The following is a 17,081-nucleotide window of genomic DNA, read 5'->3' on the forward strand; positions in this document are numbered from 1 at the left end:
TCCTCCCACCTGTATGAGCAGGGACTTTGGCTGACCTGTCTACAGTGTAGTGCCTGGAGTGATTATTTCACTTTTGGATTCTTCCATAGTGAGGTAGAAGCAGAGACTGGAGTTCTGTGTGATGGTCTTGGCCTTTTCGTAGTCCTTCAACAGTTCCAGCTTGCTCCAGATCTCCATTTGCTGGGGAAGTAGACCAGAACAAGCACAGAAGGAACAAGACTGAAGGAACTTCCTAGTGTCCTAGAAATCAGAGCTTGTTAACGGTTGAGAAATGTGACAGCCTGTAAAGAGTGTTTTCTTTGGCCACTTGGCCAGGACAGCAGCAGAACAGAGTTGTGACCTGTTAGCTGAGAACTCCTTTTGATGTCTCTGAAATTGCTGTTATTTCCCATTTGTCTGAACCTTACCTTAAATGCGTTTAAGGCATGTGTATGGGTGGAGGGTAAGAGTAGGCAGAAAGAAATGTCAGTTAAGGGAACCTGATCCCTCTTATCCATGCTGTGTTCAGCAAGAAACTGCTCATGTGAGTCATGTATAGTAGGCAAGCATTTTACCACACAGCTACAACTCCAGCCTGGATGCCTGCCTGCCCTCTTTACTTTTTTTTTTTTTAAGCAGGATCTTTATTACCTCTGGCTGTCCTAGAACATGCTATATAGACCAGGCTGACCTAAAACTCTGAGCAATTCTCTGCCTCCAAGAGCTAAGATTCTAAAGGAATGTGCCCAGCCCTCAGCTTCCTTTGAATAAAATCAAACCAACTGTTAAATATGTTTGCAGACAAGCACTATGACTCACGGTTGTAATTCCAGTGTTCAGGAAGCTGAGACAGGAGGATCACTGAGAGTTAGAGACTAGCCTGGGTTACTAGACCTCGTCTTAAAACAACCGTACAGTCTGACTGTACCATACTCTTACCTCTGGTACCTTGGGGTTGGCTCAGGCCTATACTCTTGCTATCCTCTTCACAGCCATGTAGTTTGTCTGCTTTGTGAAATTTCCAGGGTTTTTTGTTTTTGTATTTTTGCTGTTTGCAATAATTTTGTTACATAGTGTAGGCTTGTCTTGACCCGTCAGCCATCCTTTTGTCTCAGCCTCCATAGTGTTGGGATTACAGTGGGCACACCACTGTACCTGGCAGACTGTGCTTTTAGGTTAGTTCTGATGTCTAGTTATTTTGTAGTTAATTAAAATGGGAATTGGGGGCTTTGTTAAGAATTGAGACTATTAGAGCTAGACAGGAGAAAGTGAAAGGTTTTTTTTAGTTGTAGGAAGTGGAGATCCTTTTTAGATCCTAACATCTGGACTGTAAGAGAGATATTTAGACCTCTGAAATTAATACATATATTAGGTTTGGAGTTCAGATCAGGGTGAAAAAATCTAACTGTACATGAAACATCCATGTCATGTCTGTAAACCAACATCATTTACTCAATAGTTCATTTTATTTCTTTTTGCTCAAATTCTTTCTTTGAGGTCAAATGACTTGTGAATGAGTCTATGACTGTTGCTCATAAAAGTTGAAATTTTGTCATAAATTAGCTTCTATTTTTCTTTGTTCAGATAGTGCTTTCCACTATTGGGCAAAGAAAAAGAGAAGTAAATACATAATAGGTTTCACATGACATTTTCATACATATACATAATGTATTTCAATAAACATTCCCCTCTATCAGTTTCTCCACTCTTCCTCCCTCTAAACCCCTTCCTCTTCCCAGCTAGCCCCTTACTTTCATGTTGTGTGTGTTCTTATGTGTCTGTGTCTATCTTCTGATAAGTTGCATGTCCATGGTAGTGTTTGTAACCACATTTCACCACATCGCTGTTGGAATACGAAATCGTAGGGAGTGTGTGCATGAGGCAGGTCAGTATGGTAGAGTGGGAAGAGTTTGGACAGGTGGGAGTTGCCTGGTCCTCTGCCAGGGATTTTGTGCATGATAAGGGATTAAGAAAGTCCAGCACCAGAGGGATTGATGCTTTGATAAACAGGCAGCCTTTGTGCCAAAGAGGAGGTTGGCTATGAACAAAAAGTTCACTGGTGTAGTAATAAGGGCGGCGGGGCTGCGTCCCCAGCACCCCGGCTGCCTGGCTAGCTTATGCCCGAAATAAGAACACACAAACTGTATTCATTTAATCACTGCTTGGCCCATTTCTATCTAGCCTCTTCTAGGCTAATTCTCACATATTAATTTAGCCCATTTCTAATCATTTGTGTAGCGCCCCTAGGTGCGCTTACCGGGAAGATTCTAGCCTATGTCCATCCTGGGTCGGAGCTTCATCACATGCGTCTGCCTGGGAGCTGGGAGCATGGCATCTCTCTGAGGCATCTGCTCCTGAGAGGAGAGCTGTGGAGTCTGAGCTCACTTCCTCTTCCTCCCAGCGTTCTGTTCTGTTTACTCCTCCCACCTATCTTCTAACCAATGAGGGCCAAGCAGTTTCTTTTTATTTAACCAATGACTTTCCTCCATCACACTGGTATTTACTAGCTTTTATTTATTTATTTTATTATTATTAATTATGGGGGAATGTGGGGCACATAAGTACAGGTGTCCACAGAGGCCAGAGGTGTCAGATCTCCTGTGGCTGGGTCTTATGTGTAAACAACCATCAATAAACATAGGTATTGGGAACTGAACTCGGCAAGAGCAGAACATGTTCATAATCACAAAACCATGTCTCTTGAGCCCTCCGATCTATCTGTTAGGAAGAGCAGAGAGGCTGGAGACAGGTTCCATCCTAACTACCTGGAATAGAGATCTCTGAGAAGAAGGAACATTCCAGCTGTGACTTGGAAGTGCTTAGGCCAGTGCTGCTGCTGAGTAGCCTTCAACATGAGCTGTAGTGTGAAGGAGTCATAAAAGTCAGTAGATGAATTTACTCTGTGAAAACATCATCAATTAACAAGTTCACAGAGACTGGAGGACAGCTAAGTTTCTCAGCACATTAGGCCATACTTTTTTTTTCATTTTTATGAGCCATTTTTTTTGTTACAGTTGACACTTGAACTTTAGGGGTTAATTATGGAAATTAGGCTAGAAATGAAATTCTCATATGTGCTTAGCATGTGTACGGCCCTGGGTTCTATCAGGCTCCTCCCCCGAAGACTACAGGCCCTTATGGTGGAGTTAAGCAGTTAGCACTTAGGAAAGCAGCTGCCCAGAGTGGTGAGACAAGGAGAGAGGAGATGTCACTCATGTCGCCAGAGAACTACATTGTAGTAGGCAGCTGCCATTAGACAGTCTTTCTTCCCTTGTGTCCTGTATAGTTTGAAATGGGCATTAAAGGGTGGGGGAGGGGAGCAGGGACTTCATTGTTTAGTGCCAACTTTTGAAAAGATTGCTTAGTGTTAGGAGCCAACTTGGGTAAAAATGAGTTACCATCTTGAAAACAATCATGGCATCCTGTTACTGCCTGAGGAAAGGATTAGGGGTGTTCCTGCACTGTTTTTCATCAGTGGCATCTTCACTGTGCTAAGAATTCTATTGTACAGTGCCTGAATCTGTTCCTAGTGGTTTTCTAACCTAACCATACCAAAAGCAGCCACCCATCACCTGCACGCTCAGTCTTTGCCTCTCGCCTAAGCTTTTCCAACCTTGGGCTAGCTTTAGTCACCTCTTATGTATGCTTGTGTTTCAGTATGCACACATGCATGCAGGTGCCTGCAGAATCCAGGAGAGGGTTCAAATCCCCTGGGGTTATATGCAGTTTGAATTACTCTGTGTGGGTGTTGAGAGCCAAATTTCTCTGCAAGATCCCCAAGAACTCTAAACTACTGAGCCATCTCTCCAGCCCCACCATCTTGGCAAACTCCAGTGGCCTTTATTATCACCTCTTGTCAACTCCTGTATCTTGGTCCCTATCATTGCTAAGAACAGTTTCACATCCAGAATCATAAATATCCTGTCCTTCCCAATTGTTACACCTTCTCTCAAACTCTCCCTTTATTGTACCCAAGACCGTCAGTAATGTGATTGTCTCCGTGGCCTAGGTTGGCCTCTTTCACTGTGTAGGCCAGACTCGGAACTTTCTTACCTCAGCCTCTGGATGCTGACTTGACAGGTGTGAGCCACCATACTTACCCCACAGGCCTTCAGTCTTCTACTCCATCTTCCTTTCCTAGACTCTAAATTTATCACCCTCTTCTTCTGGTACACGTACCTGATAAACTTGAACCCTTGGACCACCTTACCTGTCTTTATGTGTGGAATTCTGGAATCAGCTGGAGAAAGCACGCGTGTAGGCTTTTACCATAGCTTATCAGTGGCTCCAGTACCGGCTGAATATTTAGAGCTAAGTAAAAACTGTTTGGAGAGCTAAGGATGTAAAAGAGATTAATTGATAGAGTGCTTGCATAGCATGCATGGCCCCACCCCCCAAAAAGTTTTCTTCTTCTTTTTTTTTTTTTAATTTTCGAGACAGGGTTTCTCAGCTTTTGGTTCCTGTCCTGGAACTAGCTCTTGTAGACCAGGCTGGCCTCGAACTCACAGAGATCTGCTTGCCTCTGCCTCCTGAGTGCTGGGATTAAAGGTGTGCGCCACCACCGCCCGGCTAAAAAGTTTTCTTTTTGTTTATTTAAACGGTCTCACTTAGCCCCAGCTCAGCTCAAACTCATTTTGTCATGGAGGATAATGTTGAACTCTGACCTTTCTCTCCATCTCCTACATAGTTGGATCACAGACCTGCATCGTGATATCAGTGTTTTCCTGCAAGTTCTTAACAAATTTGCTTAGACCCATTTCCCTAACAAAGTCCATGGCTTTCTGCATGAGGGAACTTGAAGGCTGGACGTGGTGGCTTGTCTGGGCTACCTAGCCATACCCTTTCTAAAAGTAAAATCAAATGGAAATCTTCAGAATTCATCTCCACAAATACCAGCCGTTTCCGTTTCCCTTGTGAGCTGACCAGCAGACAGTCCTTTGCTCTCAGGCTGTGCTACTCTCCTGAGTCGTTTCCCCGGCCCCAGCATTAGCAGTCACCTGTGTGCTGACCACTGTATGCTGGCTCTGTGTCCTATTGGCACTTGCACTGAGCCTGCCTCCTCAGCTCAGCCTCGCCATCTTCACTTGCTTCTTCTCAGCAGTTTCCCTTACTGTTTACCCCTAACTGCCCACAACCAAATTCTGTAAGTTTTCTGTTGTGTGATAAACACTGACCAAACTCAGCTTAAGGAGGAAAGGGTTTCTTTAGCTTACACTGAAACTTTACAGTTCATTAGGTCAGAGCAGGAACTCAAGAACTGAAGCAGAAGCCACGGATGAATACTGTTTAACTGGCTTGCTTTCCGTAGCTTTCTCAACTTGCTTGTACCAGCCAGGACCACCTGCGCAGGGCGTGCCACTGCCCACAGTGACCTGGGCCCTCTCACATCAATCGTTAATCAAGAATATACCCCATAAGAATGGCTATAGGCCAGTCTCTCGGAGGCAGTAGAGGCACCATCTTTGACTCCTTCCCCAGTTCCCCTTGAATGACACCAAATTGGTAAGTCTACCTGACAGCTATTTCTCAAATTATTCATATCTGTTCCTGTTGCCTTCATGAAGGCTCAAAATCTGACTCCCATCAGTATCCACTCCTTTCCCAAAGACTTCCTTAATTTTTCTGACATTAATATACAGCCTCATTGCCTGTTCAAACCTTTCTAAGATTTCCCAGGGCCTCGGTAGAATAGCTCCTCAACAAACATCTGAGCCTCAGGCCTCATTGCCCTACTCTCTTGCTCATCTCCTTCAGCTTTCTCTTGAAATGTGGTTTGGATGGCATCTCTCGGAAGCGTTCTTGGAAAGTACTTTTGTATCACTGTTCAAACCGTTGTCCTCGTACTTAGAAGAACATGCTCGAAGTGTCTCTGCTTTTCCAAAGAAATGTGAATTCTTTTTTTTTTAACATGCATGGATGTTTAACCTGCATGTATGTGTGTGCACTGTATGTGTGCCTGTTGTCCACAGAAGTCAGAAGAGGGTGTTGAATCCCCTGGAACCGGAGTTATGGATGGTTGTGAGCCACCATCTGGGTGCTAGGAATCAATCCTAGTCCTCTGTCAGAACAGCCAGTGCTCTAAACCTCTGAGCCATCGCTCCACCCTGAAATACACATTAATTGAGGGCTGGGACAGATTGGAAAGAACCAACCTAATTCTGGACACAGTGGCCTGTTGGAACAAAGACAGTTGACTGGGTTGGGCCATCTAAGGCAGGTCTTATCTTTGTTTCTGTAGCTCTCCATGGTTCTGAGCACTTGTGCTGGTGATGAGATGGCAGCCTCCTTTGATGGGGTTTCAGGTGAAGAAAACAACTAGTTCTTTCAGGCTGAGTCCGGAAGGAACCAGCCCTTCTGAGAACATGGGATCTTCATTAGGAAGTCCTTATAGCCGTACTTGTAAGCAAACAACGAAATACCTGAAAATTAGACAGAGCTCTAGAAGGTCATTTAAAACACTGAGAAATCACAAGGCAATGGTGGCACATGCCTTTAATCCTAGCACTCAGAAGGCAGAAGCAGATGGACCTCTGAGCTTGAGTCCAGCCAGGGCTCCATAGAGAAACCCTGTCTCAAAAAGAAAAACAAAAGCAACAAACACACTGAGAAATCATGGGTCAGTTGGGCACTTGGCTTGGTTGGCAGAAACTGGTCTAGCATGCTCAGAGTCCTGGGTTCCATAGCCAGCACTCCCTAAACCAGTGTGGTGTACCACAGGGAGGAGGGGAAGCTCAAGGTTATCCTCGAGCTACTTAGAGTTGGAAGCTATCCTGGGATATGTGAGCCTTTGTCCCTAAGCAAACAGGACTAGAAAGATGGTTCCACAGGTGAGTACTTGCTGCTCTTGCAGAGGATAAAGTCAGTTCACAATGCCCACATCATGTCTCACAACCACCTGTAACTCCAGTAACAGGGATCTGATGTCCTCTTCTGGCTTCAACAGTTCCTGCATGCCTGGTGTACATTCATACACTCAGGCACACACATAGACATGAAAAAAGTATTAATAATTAGAAATCTCTAGTGTCGTTACTTTGCCCTCAAACTACATGTAAGTGATGTCTATTTGTGTTTATTTTCTGAAAGGCGTATTCCAAGGAGAGAGTCAGTCCTAAGGGAATCCTCGAAGTAGGCAGTGCTTTGGGAGAGAATTGGGCAAAGCTGGCACGGTCTCTCTTTCAGCCCTCCCAAACCAAACACTCTTAGAAGTAAAGCCTGTCACAGTTACCACCAGGAAGGAGCCCATTTCCTGTGATAAAAGTGTGGTAAGGCGGTCCTAGGAATGAAGTATGGGGTCTCACATGTCCAAAGCAAGTCCTGCCTCACCCCCAGACAGTTACACTCTGAAGTGCATAATGTTTTGTTCAAACAAAAACCTGTGTGTAGGGGGGGTGGGGGGCAGGCACGTGTGTGCCATAGTGTGTATGTGGAGGTCAGAGGACAGCCTCAGCTATTGGGCTGTGACTTGTCTGAGACAGGATGTCTTTGCTGTTCAGCTGCTGCACACACCTCGCTAACTCGCCCCAAAATTTCCTATCTCACTGTAGGAACTCTGCGATTCCTAACACATGCCACCACACCCATGTTTACATGATATGCTGGTAGGCTGGGGGGGGGCAATGATAGAAGAAAGCAAACTAAACAAGCCATGAGTAACAAGCCAGTAGCCGCTGCCTCATTTCCTGCCTCCAGGATCCTGCTCTTAGTTCCTTCCCTTCATGGTGGACTGTAAGCTGTCAGTTTAAGTAAATCCTTTCCTTCCCAAGTTGTTTTCAGTCATGGTGTTCATCAAAGCAAAAGAAAGCAAACTAGGACACATGAGTTCTGGGAACTCATACTCGAATCCTCGGAGCCCAGACCCCGGATACCTTAACTGAGGGGTTAGCGGGTCCCAGGCAGACAGAAGTGCCCATAGGTTCACTCACATCTCTTCTAACTGTTCAGTGGTCATTTTTCTTGAGTTCTGCTCATTTCAACCTTTTCTTCAAGTTCCTACTGGGATCATCCTAGATTCCACTTGGAGTCGATAGCTGTCCAGCAGCGCGACCCTGCTGCCAGGACACTGCAGTCATGCTTTTTAGTGTGCAGTACTGCAGGCTGGGGCTGGGGGCTCAGTGAGAGAGACCGCATGCTTAGTGGCGTGGCTGTGGCCCCAGAGCCATCCTCAGCCTGGGAGGGAAAGATAAAAGCTACAGTTCACAGATGAGCCACTGCTTGCGTTCACATGTGTGTAATTTTAAGTCATGTTTCCCTACCGCTTATTAGAACAGTTGTTTTTAGAATCCAGATTTAGGAACTTGAATGTGCCATAGTTAACATATAAACCAGGGACTACTGTAATGTGGAAGGAAGGTCGTGGTTGTTACCAGTTTAGTGCAGCTAACTGTAATTCTTGCCATTCTTGGAAGAACTGTTCCAAGTACATTCATTAATGTACAACCCTAAGTCATTAGTACTGTCCACTCTACTGTATGGCTTAGGAATATTCAAAAGTGCCATCAGTAGGTGGATTAAGGGATGTTTTCTGTCTCTAAACAGTATAAACTTGGGGCCTATGTTAGTGCGTTTGTGACAGGTCTTATGTTGCCCAGGCTGGCTTCAAATTTGATATGTAGTGGAGGATGTCCTTGAATGAGTCCACCTACTTCTGCCTCCTGAGCGCTGGGATTCCGGGGGTCTCTCCACCACCTGCTCACCCCTGTAGTGTTGAATCTTCCCATGTGCACACCCGAAGTATGTGAGCCAAGTGGCTGTGGACCTCTAAAATCCTCCTGCACGGTGTTTCCTGAAGACAAATGGCTCCATAGTAGATGCTTCATTCCTGCTGCACATCCCCTTGATGCAGTAGGCCATCCCTCTTCACATGGCTTGGGTTTTTTCTTTTCGGGTAGTAGGTAGAAGTCATTGTGGGTGTTTTCTTTTGCAGTGCTGAGGTTGAAGTCAGAGCCTTGATTCTAGGCCCTGAAGCACATCCCTAACCCAAGAGTAGAAAAACTTCTGACCCCTTGATAGGCAAGAGAATGTACTTAGTGTCATTTTAAAATGGTTAAGGCAATCAGTTTTGTTATATATATTATGCCCCAGTAAAATTTGTTTTTGTTTTTCTTTTTGTGTTCCGAGACAGGGTTTCTCTGTAGCTTTGGAGCCTGTCCTGAAACTCTCTCTGTAGATCAGGCTAGCATCTAACTCACAGAGATCTGTTTGTATCTGCCTCCCAAGTATTGGGATTAAAGGCATGCACCACCTCCACCTGGCTTGCTACGTAATTGTGTGTGTGTGCAGGTGTGTGTGTACCATGTGCATGCAAGAGGCCAGAGATCATTAGGTGTTCTCTATCATTTCTCTATTCCCTTGAGACAGGGTCTTTTCTGAACTTGGAACTGTTTTTTGGCTTCAGTGGTGGTCAGCAAACACTCTTGCCTCTGAGCCATCTCCCTAGCCCCTTACTATGTTAACTTTTTAAGTGCATATTCGGTTTACGCTATACAAATGAACATAAAAGCCAAACCTAAACCCTGGTTCACAGAGGCAAACTTTTTCCAACATGCTTCTCAACTCGTTTATTATACTGTTTCCCAATCCAGTCAGGGAATGTCCTACATGTCTGCTTAGTCATACTGTTCTAGTCATTAGAGTTAGCTCTAAGAGCTAGGGGTCCATAATTCCATGGATTCCACATGAATAAACTACAAAATTCGCAGGAATAGACACCAGCCACACAGAGTAATTCTTTTGATCCTTGCCCCGGTTCCCACAGGAGTATTTGACAGCTGTCGGTGGCCGCTAGTCAGGAGGGCTGCTGCAAGGCACTGCCCCAACATCGTGAGTTCCTGTGATCACACCATCGGCCTCTCTGCACTGTGTTGTAAGAGAATTCTCCATCTGTTTTCCCAGTGGCCTGCACCAACCACCAGAACAGTTCTTTCAGTGACTGCTGCCTGATGAACTGAGGGGCTGCTGTTCCTGTGCTTCTCTGTCCTGGAATGTCACAGCTCTGCTCACCTCCAGGGAGCTTTTTGCCCCCACTTTCCTATAAGTAAAGCCTCCCCTGAAACACAGCCCCTCTGTCAGGTGTTTTCATTCACCCCGTATTGCCCACCACAGCCTTCCTTCCCCTTCCTCGGCCTTCTAGTGTAACAGGAGCCTCCCTTTTGAGCCACCTAGTTCCCTGACCTTCATGTTGGGTATTCCAGACAGCTTCAGGCTTTGAACTGGACTTGTGTGTGAGATAACACCTCCACTCCCTCCTGTCTCTGTTTCTGTGCTGTGAGAGCATGGAGAAAGCCAGGAGAGAGAATAAAGAGTGAAACCTGACTGCTAGACTCCTGCAGAGGTAGCTGAGTGAAAAGAGCATCTCAGCTGTGACATCTGTGACTCAGAGCAGAGGAACCAGAAGCCAGGTGGACAGAGGAAACCAGCCCCCCCTCTGCCCGTGACTGTTCTGCCCACTCCCTGGCCCCTCTCCGACTCCACTCCTTTGTTTCTCCTTGTGCATTCTGCCTCCCTGCTACTGCTCCTGCCCCCAGCTGGTTGTCTCCTCTCCTGTCCCTCCTGTGTCTCACTCTTCCCACCCTGCTTCACTTCCTTCTCATAGCAGAGAGCATTAATGTATAGATTTCACACTCGTCCTATTTTTCAGCGGTGGCTTCATGTGTTATTAATAGAGCCAATAGATGAGCTGCGCTCTGCGCCTTCCCCTCCCCTTCCTCCTAAGAATATTTCATCATACTTTTTTTTTTTTTTGCTTCATGGCTTTTAATTGATTTTTCTTCCCCTGGATCCTCAGACTTCTGTAGGAAAACTCCTTGTTCTCTGAAGCAGGGAATTTGGAGCTCTGCCTGCACCCCAACAGTCCTCAGCGGGTGTCACCTGTCCTGCCTGCAATCCCTCCCCCCCACCACACCACTGCACAGCACCCCAACAGTCCTCAGCGCGGTGTCACCTGTCCTGCCTGCAGTCCCTTCCCCCACCCACTACACCACCCAGAAACCTAGGCATGGACCTTTGCCTACCGTGTGAAGGAGTCTCATGAAGTCCTTTCCTCTCCCCTTAAAGCTGGACCTAAGTCCCCTTCTTTGCCACATATCTTTCAGGGTGCAGACACTGGCAGAATGACACTTTCTAGGTCTCCTCGGCCCCTGGGTTCCCTATGAACTGGATTCTGTCCAACATGCTGAGCTTTAGAGGCTAAAACTGGGCATCCACAACCTTGCTGGCATGTTTTTTAGATCACACACTCACGGGTTCCTGGGCCATTCCTAACTAGGGCTTAATGCCCTGCAGCCACGCCCTCCCCCAGCTCCCTCCTAGCTGTCAGTCACTCTGCTCCCTCACTTTCTTAGAGTCAGGATAGTCCTCTCTGGAACACAGAAAACATCTTCCATTCCAGCACTGGGCAGCACCAGCTCCCAGTCCCTGCTTCCCCACTCTCCCCATTTCCTCAGAGTTTTGTTCCCTACTTAAGCCAGGGGCTGCTGCCCAAAGCTGCCCTCTTACTGATAAGTGACAGCCTGAGATCCTGGGAAGGCATGCCCAGCTGCCAGCAGCATATGGATGCTGAGCCAGGTACACAGCTGCCGTAGGGGGCCTCTGTCTTCTCAACTAGCTTGCATAGCAGCAGGCCCCACCATTTCCTGCTTTAAAATGAGCCTGTTAAACTGAGGGGTCTTTAAGATGGCAAGTCCTCTGTGTTCATCTAAGTTGCTACATAGTTTTGCAAGGTTCTGCAAACAGCAGGATTCCATTCAGGAAGTCCTCAGCAGGGCGGGGCCTGGGTTACTGTGTCACTCACTGTCCTGGTGGCAGATTTATAGGCTTTCACTGTGGGGAAAGGCTCAGCTCTGCCTCCTCTGGGGCTGGAAGGTCGGCTCTCTGCTGGTTGTGAAAGCCGTGGGGGCTGCTGTGATGTGGCCTAGCTGTCCCGGCTGGGAGTGAGGTCCGCCCCCGAGAGGTCAGAGGGGCAGATATGATAACCAGGCAGTTCTTATTGTCAGCTCTCCTGTGTCTGTCTTTAAAATGACCAGCCATTAGGTTGGTGATAAAGATGGGGAGTTAACTGGTACAAAGACCAGATGGTGAAAAGGAAATTGACACTACAAGGCAGAGGACAGCCCAGCAGCCCGGGCTTGCAGGGCTTCCGGACTTTTCCATCTGCCTGTGACCAGAAATGCAACAGAAGACTTGGGTTGAGGCAAGAGACTTAGGCAGGGTGTCGGAGCCCTGACCATGCTAAGGAAAAGGCAAGGTGAATCGCTTGGCTTCCCAGGGCCTGAGTCCCTCTGCTGTCACGTTCTTGGCTTCCTTCCCCACCTGCCTCTTGAGCGCTACGCAGGTCAGAAGCTGGAAAGAAGGGCTGGGAACCTGCCTCAGCCTCCAGTGGCAGGTGAACGCACAGGAGCTTGGCTGGGGCTTGGCCTTGTAATTATGGTGGCAAGGACCCAGGATGCTGGTAGCAGAGCTCAGCCCTAGTCCAAAAGTCTTAGAACCAGAAAAGCTCTGCTGTAACTCAGTTCATGGTGAAAGACCTAGGAACTCGGGACGGCTAGGGTTTGCCTGTGTCTAGATTACGAGGCCAGCAAGCCTAAATCCTGACGTCACGGCTGCAGAAGGAAAACCTGTCCTCTGCTAGGAGCTCTGATTGCTGAGCCTGCCTCAGAGGGCAGGGCTGCCCTGGAGACACAGACACACCCAGAACAGAGCTCCACCAGCTTTCCAGGGATTTCTAATCCATCAAGCCCGTACTGACTAACAAGTCTCAATGCCTGGCTTTGGGCATTTGAGCCAGCAAGTAAACAGATGTGGTTGTCGAGGGGAGTGTGAGAAGAAAGCTAGGTAGCTGAGATAAATAAAACCCCCTGGCTCCAGAACATTTCTAGGAAGCACAAGGAAGGATAGAGGAGGAGATCTGGCCCACAACAGGAGACAACTAAATCCTGCTGTCTCTGGTACTCACTCCACTGACCTTAGGTTTGAACTATGGTGCCTGTGAAAAAGCCCCAGAACGTCTCTGACCCGTGTGTTTTCTGCTAGTTCCCATGCGGGCTTTACTTGTAACCTGTAGAAGGATCCAGGAGCTCCTAGGTGTGCTTGAGCAAGGCAGGGGGCAAGGCTCACCAGCTTGCTTCTGTGAGGATCCTTTAAGCGCCTAAAGGACAGGGCCACCTCTAATCTGTGTCTTGCCAGAGCCTAGTAAAGCTCAGAGATGGCAGCTAAAGGGACAGACTCATGGGGAAACCAGGTCCCAGCCCAGCAGGTTTAGCGAGGGGGTAAATATCTCTCACTGGACAGAAAAAAAGCCAAATTTAAACCACCCAGAATCTGTCAATGTATGACGCCATCCTCCTCCACTCTTAACAATGCATATGAAACCAGAGCTTGTGTACATGCATGGAGGTGCTGGAGAAGGCCAGAGTGGGCGGCAAATCCCCTGGGGCTGGAGTTAAAGGTGGTTGGCGGCTGGTAACCATAGGTGCCGGGAGCCAAGGTAGGGGCTTTCTGAAAAAGCTGTATATGTCTTGCTCAGCCATACCCCACAGGCCCAGCAAGATGTTCTTGATCCTCCTGCCTCCACCTCCCAAATTGGTCGTGCACCTCCGTCATCAGGGTGGAGGAGGGGAAGGTTTTGGTTGGGGAGTCGCATTAAAATTGAGCCTCTCTGGAAAGCTACTTTTCAGATAACAGTGGAGCAGACTGTCCTTGTTGGGGCTTGGGTTTTCACTCCTAACTTGTCTAGTTTTTGAAGAGTGCATCAATTCTACCTGCTCTGCCTGCGATCTTCATAGCTACCAGGGAACAGAGGTCTGGTTGTTCCTGGACCCACTACCAGCTAAATGCTCATGTGGCCTTGAATAGGTCATTTGACCTCTCTGTGCCCCCAACTTCAACTCTGCCCCTCAGAGCAGCCACAGCAGCCCAGCGTGGACAGAGATGTTGTCCTCAGCCTCCACCACTGGACACTATGCATGCGGCAGCCTCCAAAACAGGAGAAACAGTCTCAGACCAGTGTGTGGCCCCGTAGAGTACCAGGCCAGCCCTGGAAGCACCAGTGTAGGAGACAGGCAATCTGTGTTCACTGTGATGCACAGGCCTCAGGTACACACAGGAGCCTGCAGACAGGGAAGTGGGAGAGGGTGCAGCTGACAGTCAGGGGCCCAGCTATGAAGTGAATGGGCATGTTGCTTTCCAAAGAGCATTTCCAGGTCCCTCCCTGGAATGAGCCTCTGCGGACACCAAAATAATGGAGGGTGTAGAACACAGAAGCAAGCTGCCTGGTGAAGGCAGACAAGAAGGGAAGCAGGAGTCGCCATGTGTGGGAGGGGCAGAAGCCTGCTGGAGAGAGGACATGATGGGTGAACCGAGTAGCCCAGGGGACAGCCCCAGGTCAGCTCAGATGATCAACCCCTGGAGCGCCTAGCGTGGCAGAGAGACCTGCAGCACAAAGCCAGGAAATGGGTGGCAGGCATCTTCTGCCCACATGGGTGCTGGGAGAGCACAACAGAGTCAGCTTCCTGAAGAGGGTTCTGAGCAGGGCACCTTGATACTCCCTGCCTGGGTGAGTGGGAAAGATCAGATGGGAGTGGAGGGCATGAGGGGAAGGATGAGTGAGGCTGCCAGGGGCCTGAAGTCGAAGGCAGAGTGAGAACTGAGCTCTGGCAACCTAGGTGGGGCGCCCTACGGGGGCATAGGAAGCTTTGGTGCCCCGTGGAGGATGGTTGAAAGGGAATGTAGGTCCCTCAAACCTGGCCATGGGATTCTTGCCCAGTGACTTCCCTAGTGGCTTGGGAAGAAGGCAGATTAGGTTAGAACTGATTAACAGCTCTCTCGAAAGAAACCAACAGTGAGTGGACATTTTCCCAACACCCTCTTGACTCAACAGAGGACCCTTTACAGGGACCCATGACCAATGCTTCCCTAAAGCCTCAGTAACTGATAGCTTTATTATTTTTAAATGTGTATGCATTTAAATGCAGATGGTTGTGAACCACCTGATGTGGGTGCTGGAAATGGAACTTCCGTCTTCTGGAAGAGCAGCAAATTCACTTAAACCCCAGTCATCTCTCTGGTTCCACTGATAGCATTGTTGACATGGGTGGGCCCAATCATGCCCTTTCACCCTGTTTCTCTTTCTGTTGTGGACATCAGGAAGCTCGGTGTCAGTGTCAAGTTCCTCTTCCTCCCATCTTGGGCATTTGAACAGGAAATGATCTTTGCAGTCTTGAATACTTGCCCCACCCCCTGCATTTCTTGCACTTGAACTCAGACATACTAGGCAAGTGCTCTGCCATTGAGGTACACGTCCAACCTCTTGTCTATGGTCATTTTAATCATAAGCTACCTCTAATACTTCTTGGAATAAGACAGCACAGCTGTTTGTTTGTTTGTTTTTGAGACACGGGCTTACCATGTAGATCAGACCGGCCTCACAGAGGTCTATCTGCTTCTGCTTCCTGAGTACTAGATTAAAAGCATGAGCCGCACACCCTGCTAGATATATTATTTCCTTAAAAGTCATATGTATTAAGTTGGTGCACAAAGATTGAGGTTTTAGACAGTGACTTCTAAACCATTATAGCTTGGCATGAACATGTCTTTTAACCAAAAAAGGAACCATCAAATTCAGGATGCTTTTGCCAACAAGAAGTATGTTTATTTAATCCCGGTAGCATGAGAACCCTTGCTTGGGCATTTGAAGGACTCTTGGAGAGCAGCGTCTGCACCCTGCTGGTGGTGAAAGTGAGCAGCATTTCCTGAAATGTTTGAAGAAGTGGTTGTTAGTTGCTGAAAGGTCAGGTGACGGTGGGTGAGGCAAACTCCGGGATTCAACGTGTCCAACTTTTGAAACTTGGGTTGTACAGTGTGCAGTCAGATACTGTCATGGAGAACTGGGTCCTATAGTGGTATGTTATTTGTGTTTTAATAAATAAAGCTTGCCTGAAGATCAGAGGGCAAAGTAGCCATACTAGTCAGCCATACAGGTCAGGGAGTGATGGCACACACCTTTCACCCCAGGGCTTGGGAGGCAGAGGCGGACCGATCTCTGTGAGTTCAAGACCACCCTGGGCTACACAAAATCAATTCAGAAACAGATCCAGGTGTTGGTGGTTCACATTTTAATCCCAGTGTTTAGGAGTTACACTTTTAACCCCAGCACTAGGGAGGTGGAGACAGGAGTGATATGGCTAGGTGGAGAGAGGAACATAAAAGGAAAGAAACAGGAACTCAGTGGTGTGGAATCTGAGGATTCATGGAGACAGGATCTTGCCCTTTTGGTCCGAAGATTTGGTAGAGGTAAAAGGTCTCCCTAGTAGCTTGACTGCTTTGCTTTTCTGATCTTCAGCATGAACCCCCAATATCTGTTTCTGGGTTTGTATTATTCATGCTACAGGTCCTTTCTGTTGACCAATGCCAGCCGTGGGCACTGCAGTTTTGGGTGTGTCCCACGGTTTTGCTGAGTACACTCCTCAGATGTGTGTGCTTCACCAGGACTCAGAAAGCCCAGACACCAGTGACCACGGTAAATTTTGGTGAGACTTTGGCTGTGGGAAGTGCTATGGGGCATCTTCTCTCCTAGCCACTGACGTGGCATCACTTTTCATGCCACACCACAACCCAGGAGACCTGGTGCGTTGTGCGGAACAAGAGGATGACAATACAAAATGGGGTTTTTAAAATTTTGGTCAGTTCAAGAGGCACCACTTAGTGGTTTTTTCACCTTTCCAGTTTGCTCCAAATGCCAAATGGCCTCTGGATGGTCTGTGTTGGGTTACTGGCACCTTTCCCTTAGTGCTAAGGGAACCTGCTTCGGGGACTGCCCTCAATTGCGTCAGTTGATGGGCAGCCACTGAGGCCCTTGTCTCAGGGCTCTGGCTGTGCGACTCTTGCACAGCTTCACAGCCATCACTGCCATGTTCACTAGAGGTCCCAGGCCAGATGCTTCGATGCTGGGAGGGGCCTGTGGTTCTCAGGCCAGAGGCCGTGGCACTGCAAGCTGTTGCTGCTTTACAACCCATTTTGAATTCAGGTAAGAAAGTTACTATGATTTGCTTTTGTCTAACATTGTCATGGTATAAAATAATAAAATAAGGAGCACATGTAAATCATTA

Source organism: Microtus pennsylvanicus, chromosome 14, assembly GCF_037038515.1.
Source record: "Microtus pennsylvanicus isolate mMicPen1 chromosome 14, mMicPen1.hap1, whole genome shotgun sequence".
Taxonomy (NCBI): Eukaryota; Metazoa; Chordata; class Mammalia; order Rodentia; family Cricetidae; genus Microtus; species Microtus pennsylvanicus.